General features: G+C 40.0%; 1 long non-coding RNA gene across 1 annotated transcript in view; it reads right to left on the bottom strand.

Annotated features, from left to right (window-relative positions):
- Positions 1 to 8752: 8752 nt before the first annotated feature.
- The window catches only part of LOC123121813 (uncharacterized), a 30254-nt gene continuing 28580 nt past the window's right edge, over positions 8753 to 10426 (bottom strand). Inside the window, exon 9 of the long non-coding RNA XR_006459873.1 lies at positions 8753 to 8991. This is a non-coding gene — a long non-coding RNA (uncharacterized lncRNA). The remainder of the gene's footprint in view (positions 8992 to 10426) is intronic.

Below are 10426 nucleotides of genomic sequence, written 5' to 3'. Positions count from 1 at the left end.
ATGTTCAAACGACTTTCACCATTATTTTGAAACTTCATAACAAGCTGACATGAACTCGGAAAAATGCAAATAAGGTATCAGGATGTTTAGAAAACGTCACCTACATTTGCATGTAATTTTTATTCCTGAAAAAGTATTATTTATACCTTTTTGTTTTTAATAATGTTAAAAATATTAATAAACTTTGGTAGTTTAAACGGTACTTTTTCCTGAATGCAAATGACATACACATAAAGGTAATGTTTATTTAAACATTTTGATATCTTATTTGCATTTTTCTAAGTTCATATCAATTTGTTATGAATTTTCAAAGTATTGGTGAAACGGTCAAAGGGCATTCGGGCGACCTCGGAGGAAAATCTAAGGGCAAAACTGAGCAGAGTCGAAAAGCAAGGGCAAAAGCCGTGGGTAGGTTCCAACTAGGGGCAAAAATGCATTTGTCCCTTAGACAATCCCCAAACCTGTAGGAGAGAAGAGGAAGAGATTTGCCCAAGAGTAAGAGAGTGCTAGGAAGGATCGGAAGCATGCCTTTGGTGTTCTGCAATCTTGATGGGGGCATCGTTCGGTATCCTCCTAGAACTTGGAGCACCAGGAAGTTGTGGGAGGTGATGACTGCTTGTGTGATCATGCACAATATGATTATAGAGGATGAACGTCCGGAACGTATCTACGAGCAAGGATTTCAGTTTCAGGGTGACAATGTTGTGCCTGAGCATGGAGGAGCAGCCATGTTTGCACAGTTCACCGAATTTCATCATCAGATGCGTGATTGGAAAACTCACATTCAGCAGCAAAATGATTTGGTTGAGTATATGTGGGATCATGTTGGCAACCAATAGATACTAGCAGAACACCGTGCGTTGCTACGGGCTACGCATATATAAATTAATTACACAGATGATTAAGGTTGTCTGTAAGGTCAAAGCTCATTTCTTCTCATAGGTCCGGACGTGTTCGGACATCAAACGAACGCTTAGTAGGCTCTCTCAAATTCAAGCGTATGGACAGTCCGGGCTCCCCCTAATTCAGACCATATAAGTGGAAGAAATGTGGTTGTTCGGACTATCCGCCATGTTATCTCCAACACACGGGCCCAACACAAAAAGGCCCACCCCACAATGTATCACCCCTTTTTCGTTCTGGCCCTCCTTTTCTCACTCGGTTTCCCGCTGTAGTGGGACATTTCTCGCTGGAGCCTCTTTCTTTAAAATCAAATGACACCCACCTCACCTTCATCGTGCCTTGCAACAGAAATGAATTTTTTTCATATTTACAGTATAATAAAGTGGATTAAATTAACACATACTATTGACACAGAATTATTAATAACTATAGAGATCAGTCTCAAAGGTCCATTCAACTTTGCAAATACACACTGACATGGGAGGTAAGTGGCAACATGAATGTATTCCTAATCACCAATAAGCTTCACCTCCAGCCCACATACTATTCATTGCTAGAAGGGATAATTGATCTTCTTCTCTTCCTCGTCCTTCCCTACATCTTCTACTCCTAGTCTCTTCGTACTGTTTTGTTGACGCCAACATCAGTGCGTTTGTCAGCGACACCTCATCTTTTTCTTCCTCCTTCCTCACCAGTTTTAATTCTCATTCCTACTTATGTGTTATAATACTCTTTCTTTCTTGTTTCACTTTTTTTTCGGACACTCTTTTCTTCTCCAACACCATGGACCACTTGGTCGCTTTAGTTATTTTTCCTTCTTATTCACGGAGCACTCTTCCTTTCAACTATAGCATGAACCACCTGACCAATCTAGTGTCGTGTTGTCCTCATCCGCGAACGTTTCGGCAACCGTCAACATGTGGACATCCTGCAGAGCATTGTCGTCGTCCATCTTGGTGAATGCTAGGCCGTTCATGTCGCGGACGCATGGTGGTCGTTGTCCATGTTGGCAAGTGGTGCTCAACCATGTCGCGGATGCATGGTGGCAATTGTCCATGTTGGCAAGAGGTGCTCGACGCTGAGAGCCTGTTGATCGTCCTTGCCGACGAGCACTTTCAAAATGATTCAACGCGATGAACTACTTGCTTAATTAATTAATCACTCAAATAATTAAGAACCTACCTAATTCTTCGAATGCCTGATTAACTGCCGACCAAATGAACTAATTACATGCCTAATTGGAAAATAATCTTTATTTCTAATTATATGTAGGCATAATTAAGTGTCTACTTAAACCATTAATTACATTAATGACTTGGTTTCAAAATTGATTTGGTGCAAAAAAACTATTTAAATGGACTTAAACAATTGCATACATAATTTACTGTCTAGGTAATTAATTGCATTAATGGTTTTATTTCCAAATTGGTTCAACGCTCAATTTTTGAAATATTTTCGCATGAATGGCTGCTACGAATGACGACGACAACCAAGTAGTGTAGGACACATTTCCTTAACGAATTTGACATTTGAATAGACACACTTGATTTGAGAACGTAGTCTGTCTCTGTGTATTAATGATAAGAAATATAATATGGCCATGTCCACGAACATATGTACGTGGTGGCATGACGACCTACCTTCCGCCACAGCCGTCCTCGACGTCGTGATGCACGCCTTGGTATTCTCGGGTATCACGCCAGTGTTAGGCCCGACCACGACATCCTCCATGTTGTCGCGCACGGCGTCCTCCGTAGGGGCGCGCGGATGCGTACGCCCACAAGTAAAAGATATATGATTTTGTTGTTTACGAAACTTGTGATAGTCAATTAATAGCGCAGGATTAATTATTTGTTATTGAGAAATATCTCATTTTCTTTTGGAAGGTTATCGAGGAAATATTACGTTTATATTTTAGGAAGGTAATCTCACATATATGGTGCAAGTTATGAATTCTTAATTACCTTTTTATTTACGTGATTGAAATAAATCAGAACCTGCTGAAGTAAGCATGAAACAAGATATCTCCTTTAATAAGATTTGGTTTTTTAATGGAAAGGAGAAAAACCAGTTGATGGGGTTGGTGAGAGGTGAGACGAATAAAAATCAGACGAAAATAAACCGTACCGGGCTATCAACTCCTTCATTTTTTTGCGGGTTAACTCCTTCATTAGGAGATCCTTTTTTAAATGTATTTGAGACAATTTAATTTAATTTGGCTTGCACTAGTGTTAAAAACGCGTTTATATTATGAGACGAAGGGAGTATGATATATTTGTTTGGTCCTGAAGCTATATAATATGTTTGTATTTTGTTTGAATTATATAAAATATGGTCAATTTTCCATATATTTGAAAAAAACACACGGCATGCCGGCCGCGGGGACCAAAATCAGTCCGTGCATTGGGTGCATGGCCGATCCAAATAAAAAAATGAGCAGACAACAAACTGACAGCCGATCCAAATAAACAAAAAGTTTCGAAAGTTTCTGAAAATGCGGCACTTTACATCCCTAGGCTACGCGCCTCCACGGCCTCGGCAAGCCACCGCGCATCTGCCTCTGCCCGAGACTGTGTCGTACGGTGACGGGACGGTGGAGGCTGAGCACCCGAGAGAGACGAAGGAGCTGCCAGCCTCGCGCTCGCGGGGTCGCGAACGTACGAATGGTCGCCACTCGCGGAGCCGCTCCGCACGTCGGACAAACAGCCTCCCACGCACCCCACGCCAGCCCCCCATCCACCGTCGGCTCCACCCCATCCGACGGCGCCGCGCGCGCCCCACACCCCACCCCCGTTTGCCCTACACCCTTCCAGAATCCTCCCGACGCCCTCGTCGTCGTCTCCCCCTCGCCCCTAAACCCAAACCCACCCTCCACCATTATATCCCAAGTATAAACCCTAGCCCAGCCCATATGGAGTGTGGTGGGCCGCACTTCTTATCTAAGTACGTATTCCCTCCATTCCAAAATAGATGATCCAACTTTATACTATCCTTCGTACAAAGTTAATACAAAGTTGAGTCATCTATTTTGGAACGGAGGGACTAGTACGTAGTTAAGACTAGAGGGGTGGCACAAAAAGATTTCATGCATCGCTGCACACGATCGAGCAAGTTGAAAATCAAAAGAGACAAAAGGAAGAAATCTGTCGACAGATATATAGCAAATCCCTAAAATAAATTTCCCATATAAAGTAGTATATGCCTAGATCCATTACACACACTAGTAGAGTGTCCGTGCGTTGCCACGGGCTCTTGAAATAGTTTGCAAGACTTACATGTTAAATTTCACATGTACAAACAATATAACAGAAACACAATTATTGAATAATTGAAGTTCATTTTTGCAATGTAAATTGATAACAAAAAGAAAGATTAACGACATGTCCATGTAACAAACTGAGCGATGTTCCAACTAAACATCTATTACAGAACTATCAATACCTAGATGATGCGCTTAAGAAATTCTTTCACAATATCAGGAAAGTTGCCTTTAGCTTTATTTCCACGATGTTTTAGCAAGTATAATAAAAACCGCTTCCTCAACTCATACCCATCCTGCACAAACAATATATGTAGTTAGTATGAAAATTTCACGCCGAAGGTCTTAAAACATGTAACGGATGCGTTGCCACTGGCATTTCAAAAAAAATATTACTGGTTGCATATATAATCATAAGGCATGTCAATTTTCCAGCTTGGCATAGAAAGTGAGTCTAAAATTTCAAGCCTTGCAATATCATTGTCCTTGTTGATTCAAATTAGGCACTATAAATCTCCTAAAAAATAGGCACTATAGATCTGCAAAAAAAACCACCCTAAACTTTGTACTTAATCTGAAGAAATAGTTGCTTAGTTATTCTGATAATCTTGCTTGTACAATTATGATAGTTACGATAATCACCTAGGAGTTTTAATTTTTTAAAGGAAAAAACAACAACAATCATTAGGCCCTTAAGAAATCACGACATGATTCTGAATCTGACCAGCTACAAGATATATCCTTCCTAATATTCAGATCTAGTGGGAAAAACTACTACCCAACAATATACATATAATATAATCGACAATGTTTTCTGCATTTGCTAAATAATCATGGGAACAGAAAATGACTTGGGGCTTCAAGATCCAATAGTATATACACAGGCTCGATGCGACGAAGCTGGCGAAGAACATTGAGATGGTTCCAACGTAGGATTTGTCTCAATTTTAAGGGACTTCCGCGTGCCCAAATCGCCCCCCGTGTTTGTCAGCCACACCTAATAGAAGCAACATAAATGGCTATGCTGTTTTCCAGAACCTTCGCTTGAACAATCACAGGAGAATGTAGCACCTGGCAACAACGTAACTGCACGAGAGCTTACTACTGCCCCCACACACAAATTGCAAATCACGGCAATCAAAATGGGAGACTTAAAGTGCCGACGTAATATTTTGTACCTTTGAGAATCTCTCTGGTAACAAAGGTAAAAAGATGGAGATGTAGTCAGTTCATTGTTAGACTCATTAACAATAACAGTGATGGGTAAAAAGAGAGGCCACCTATAGTCCCCATCTCTGTCTGATTTACCTGAACAAAGGCTACATAATGAAATATACCAACCCAGAACCAATGTGCACCAGCTTCGTTCAGAGTTTCTGAAAATGTAGAGCAGAAAGAAAAGCAGATTGTCATATACCAATCAACGTTTCATTCTTAATTTGCATCGGATATCCATTGCCTATGTTGCCCGTCTTCACTCCGAACGGCCTCGCTCCGCCTAGACCAAATGTTGGTAACTGAAGAACAAGTCAACTTAGTGTCTTAGTCGTACGTGTTTATTTCATATCTTGTAATGGTTTAGCCATGGTTGCTTCTGTTCTGTACTACTAGTAATAACTAATAGAATGCCCGTGCGTTGCTACGGGCTACTTTGGCGACTTCTTTTTTACCGTTAAAATGTTCTCTTATTCTACATTTCTTACTTCTCGCAACTAAAAATGTTTCTTGGATGACATGTAAAAGGATAAATTTACAACCATAATAAAATATCAAGAGTTAAAACCATATTTATCGAAGAACATTTCTACAACACATCTGATACATTGACTACAAACACATTGGTGAGTTACCATCAAATCCAATTTATATTTGATAACATGGTTGTCCTACCAGTGTATACCTGCAAGATCTATCTCTCCTTCCTCCCTCCCTCTCCCTCCATCACTCCCTTGATCTCTCCCCCCTCTCCCTCCCTCACTCTCTCTCTCGATCTCGAGTGTGTTGCCTTCTCAAGAAGGCTTCAACGCTCTAGTAGCTTTCTCATGAGCATTGATTGCATATACATATACCAATATTTGTTGTATCAAAGTCGGTGAATTTTTGGCCCCTTCCAACAACATTGCCCCAGGAGCCTTGTCGATGTGCAACATATATACAAAAAAATATGTGTATGCATCTCTTCTGATTGCGTAAAACTCGATGGGTTTCTAGTCTAGTCCATCATAGTTACATCAATGACTTTGTCAATCGGCATTTCTGATATCTAATATGCAAAACTAAACATATAAACATATAGTTAAGTGCCAATACGTTGCAACGGGGGAAACTGCTCTACTGGTATAACTTCAATTGCGCCTAACATATTCTTATAGGGCACATCAGGCGACATTGTTTAACAAGTTGCTCATATGGACGAATTTAAGAATTGTCCAAAATGTATAGAATTTCTTGTTGCGACAAATAAGGTGTTGCTCTTGCTTTATTCACTATTGCAGCCCTTTGAAACACAAGAAATGGTCTATTAAAACACAATATTAGTCAAAAAGAGTAAATTATTGATTTCTAGCAATATAATGTATAACAAACATATAGCTTGCAAAAACGTCTTACATTATGGAATGGGGGAGCATTTTACTAATGCTGGGATGTTGAAAAAGTTCGGAAAAAAACTACAATTGCAATATTCAGCCTAATTGCATCCCTTACATACATGGTAATTGCGCTAAAGTAAAACTGAAAAGTGCATGCCACATGGTGAGGGAAGTCATCTTAAAGATATGGTGCACGCCATCTTCTCTTGTTCTGTAAAATTCTTCGGTGGCCTTCTAGTATAGTATCAATATACATGCGGGTTGCTTTGCTCTAGACCATTACATCTAATAGGAGAAGAGGAAAGTGTTAATAGACATGCTCAACAAAGTTTAGTTGCAGCGAATATTTCTCATTATATTCTTGGGGGCAAAAACTTCTACAAATTTATTACAAAACTGATGCATGATAGTACAATGCCCAAAATTTAAATGATTGAGACGCACAATAGAGGTGGCTAATACAATGAAAACAACCAATATGTGTTATTCCCTTTCTCAAAAAAATGCAGCTCCCTTGAGAGATAAAACTTTGAAGTATATGGAAAATGCATATGTATTCTAGCTGAATGTTCACTTAAGAATATATCCATGTTTGCCGATGAAAGCGATTGTTTTCTCTAGATGCACTGTGTGCGCTACCAATGAAACATTATCTATCCTGCACATACGTCACAACTGCCAAAGCAACATGACATCAAACTGGATAAGCCGTACTTGCAAGAGAGTATAACAGCAGATGGAGAAAGTACAGGAAAGAAGAACATGGAGACTTGGTAGAGAGGTCGTCAAACTGGAACCCAACTTTGACATGAGTGGCCATGCATAGCAAGATGTTGCCCGCGGTGCAATGTGTGCCTTGCAAGTAAGACGACGACACCTTGCCGAGGCAATGGAAACTTCAGTAGTGGCAGCAAAAACCAACCAAAGAGGCGGCCGGCAGGGGCTGCAGAAGCAGCACACACCAACAGCAAGCCGAGGCAACTTGGGAAGCGGAGGCGGCAATAATGACTTGCTAACCACGGGGCAGTCTGCCAAGCATAAATCCCATTCTTCTCATAAGCTATAGTCGTGACCGAAGACGACGTCGCAACGTGCCCCTCCCTCCTATGCCTCAAATCATGTACCAGCGAGAGACCGTACCGGTGTAGAGAAGCCCTTGCGAAAATATTGTTTAGTTAGAAGGTTGATTGCTGATGAACATTGATTTTAGAACAATAAACATATATTCACATAATGTTATAGTTAATCCTGAAAATATAGTATTGAACTATCCAGAAAGTGATCTAAAATGATGAAAAGTTGAGAACAGAAAGCAATCAACATCATCAAAATATTCTTCCAATTAAGACACTACTACAACAAGAGAATGGAACTTCTGGCATCATTGTTGATGTTCCTCCATCTGGCTCCGTTCTCTTACTGTCAAAGAATGGAACTAATTCATTTATGGCCACGCAAAAATCTCTACCGCGCAAGAGCCTTGTGACAAAAAGATTGAGATGGTTACCTCACAGAATTCCTGCAATTAGATGCTCACTTCGGCAACAAATACTTGAAAGCGGATAATTAACTGAAAGGTGAAGCAGAAGTATGAATTACTAACCATTACTTGATGACCTATCTACACAATAGAGAGATTCTGTATGTAGTACTATGCTTATTCATATCAGAATATCACAAAGATGGATGTGTACCTTCCTGCTCCTAGACCATGAACTAAAGGGTTGTGATTTGCTTCTCTTCCTTTATTGGTCCTGCATGGAACCAAACATTACTCATACTCCTTTTTTATGCAGCTAAAATAATGAATCAAAGAAAAGTCTGAACAACTTCGCACAAATAAAAGAGCATATCTAATTAAACACATCCAGTCAAAAAATTGTTCTCGCTGGAGAGCACATAAATATAAAATGAAAAGTATCAATCAACTTTTATATTACAGGTGATATTGGCACAGTTTATCAGAAGAAGAAAAATGTGCAAATTAGCAAATGCCTTCTGTCCATAGTAGCATCAAGAGGTGAAAAACAAGTGAAATGTAGCATCATGGAACCACTGAATCAACAAGGATAGTTAGAATGCAAACATATTGGAGATGAGAACTCAATTAACCTTTTATCTGGCACAACCTTCGCATCAGATCAACTTCATGGAGAAAATTACTTGTCAACTTCCATCTCCGCACGACAACTTCCATCGACGATAGTGCTGACTTGCTTGATTACTTGTCAAATTCTCCTTTTATAGTAGAGATAAGTAATGGTGTAGTAGCATGTATTAAATATAATGTTGAGGGGTTGAATACCAGATTAAATTCAATAATTGATATGATAGTAAAAAAAATCATACTGATCTTTCACACTCAATATTTACTTGTCTTCTCCTTTATAACATATTGTATATCTACTTCCCAAATCAATATGCTTGATACCCATGTTTCTTTAATCGCCAATCCCAAGTCTCTATAGGACCATCAGGTTATGTAGGTGCTAAACATTACAACGGATAAGCTTCTTGTAAGCAAAAATGATTTAAAAGTCAACCTGCACACACTTTATATTGGCTTAAATTTAAAAAAATTGTATTTTGATCCCAAAAATTTGAACATTGCAAATTTTAGGTGAACTCTGAAATGATAGTATCTACTGGAAGCAGTGAGAATGCATCGCACAATTACATATATCTATCATCTATAATTGTAATCTTCGTTTCTATTTGACAATGAAACTTTCAGTAGGGATGCATAATATAAACCCGGTACGATGCAGTAACTGATATTGATATGTTACTAGGTGATGGGAGTATGTAAGCTGCATCATACAAATCCAAAAGCAATTGGAATTCTACTATTAGGCAAACAAATCCCCATGAGAGAATGACTCACTCCTCCACAATTATGGTTGTTTTTATATTACAAACAACACAGCAGCAAACCTGATCAGACTTTATTCGGTCTGAGCCCTATAAGAACATGTAAGCTTTCTTATCCTTTAAATTTGGATCAATTCTTGAACATACAGTTACTTAGAAAGAGCACCAACACCAAATAGGAGTGTTCGGATCGAGATGAAATAAAATGCCTCTATTTATCAGATGTTTATTAGGTACATAACACCCTGCAATATATTCTCTAGGGATGCTGCCTGCGCAAAGTGTAGTATGCACATGTTTTCACTACAAAAAAAAGACACATCCGTGACATTTTGGGCCGAACGAATTTTTTTTTATGTCATACATATGACACTTCTATGACGGTAATTGTGACAAAACCCGGTATCATCATAGATTTGGTGGGCTCCTACTTCTATGACAAAAAATCATGACAGAAAATGGGCTTTTCGTCCTGGGCGGGCCGGAGACGCGGCTGCATGACATTCTTTGGGCCGTCCATGACGGAAAAACCCGTGGTAGAAGCGAGGGAGAGGAAAATTTCGGGGAGTTCCTGGTTACGGTGGGAGGTCGGGGGCCGAGCGATGCGCGTTTCTCTCGTACACGTACGCGCGTGTGTGCGAGGCGTTGGCTCTAACTGAACCCGAGCGAGGCGTTGGGCTCTAACTGAACCCGAGCGATTGCACTGCAGGCTACGCGTTACTGAGCCCGAGCGATCGATCGATGGCTGTTAACTGAACCCGATCGAGCGATTCCTTCGCTACTGCTGCTAACTGAAGCCGAT

The sequence above is a fragment of the Triticum aestivum genome, chromosome 5D (genome assembly GCF_018294505.1).
Source record: "Triticum aestivum cultivar Chinese Spring chromosome 5D, IWGSC CS RefSeq v2.1, whole genome shotgun sequence".
In the NCBI taxonomy this organism is placed as follows: domain Eukaryota; kingdom Viridiplantae; phylum Streptophyta; class Magnoliopsida; order Poales; family Poaceae; genus Triticum; species Triticum aestivum.
Note: the sequence above shows the minus strand (reverse complement) of the source record. Positions and strands in the feature narration are given on the sequence as shown.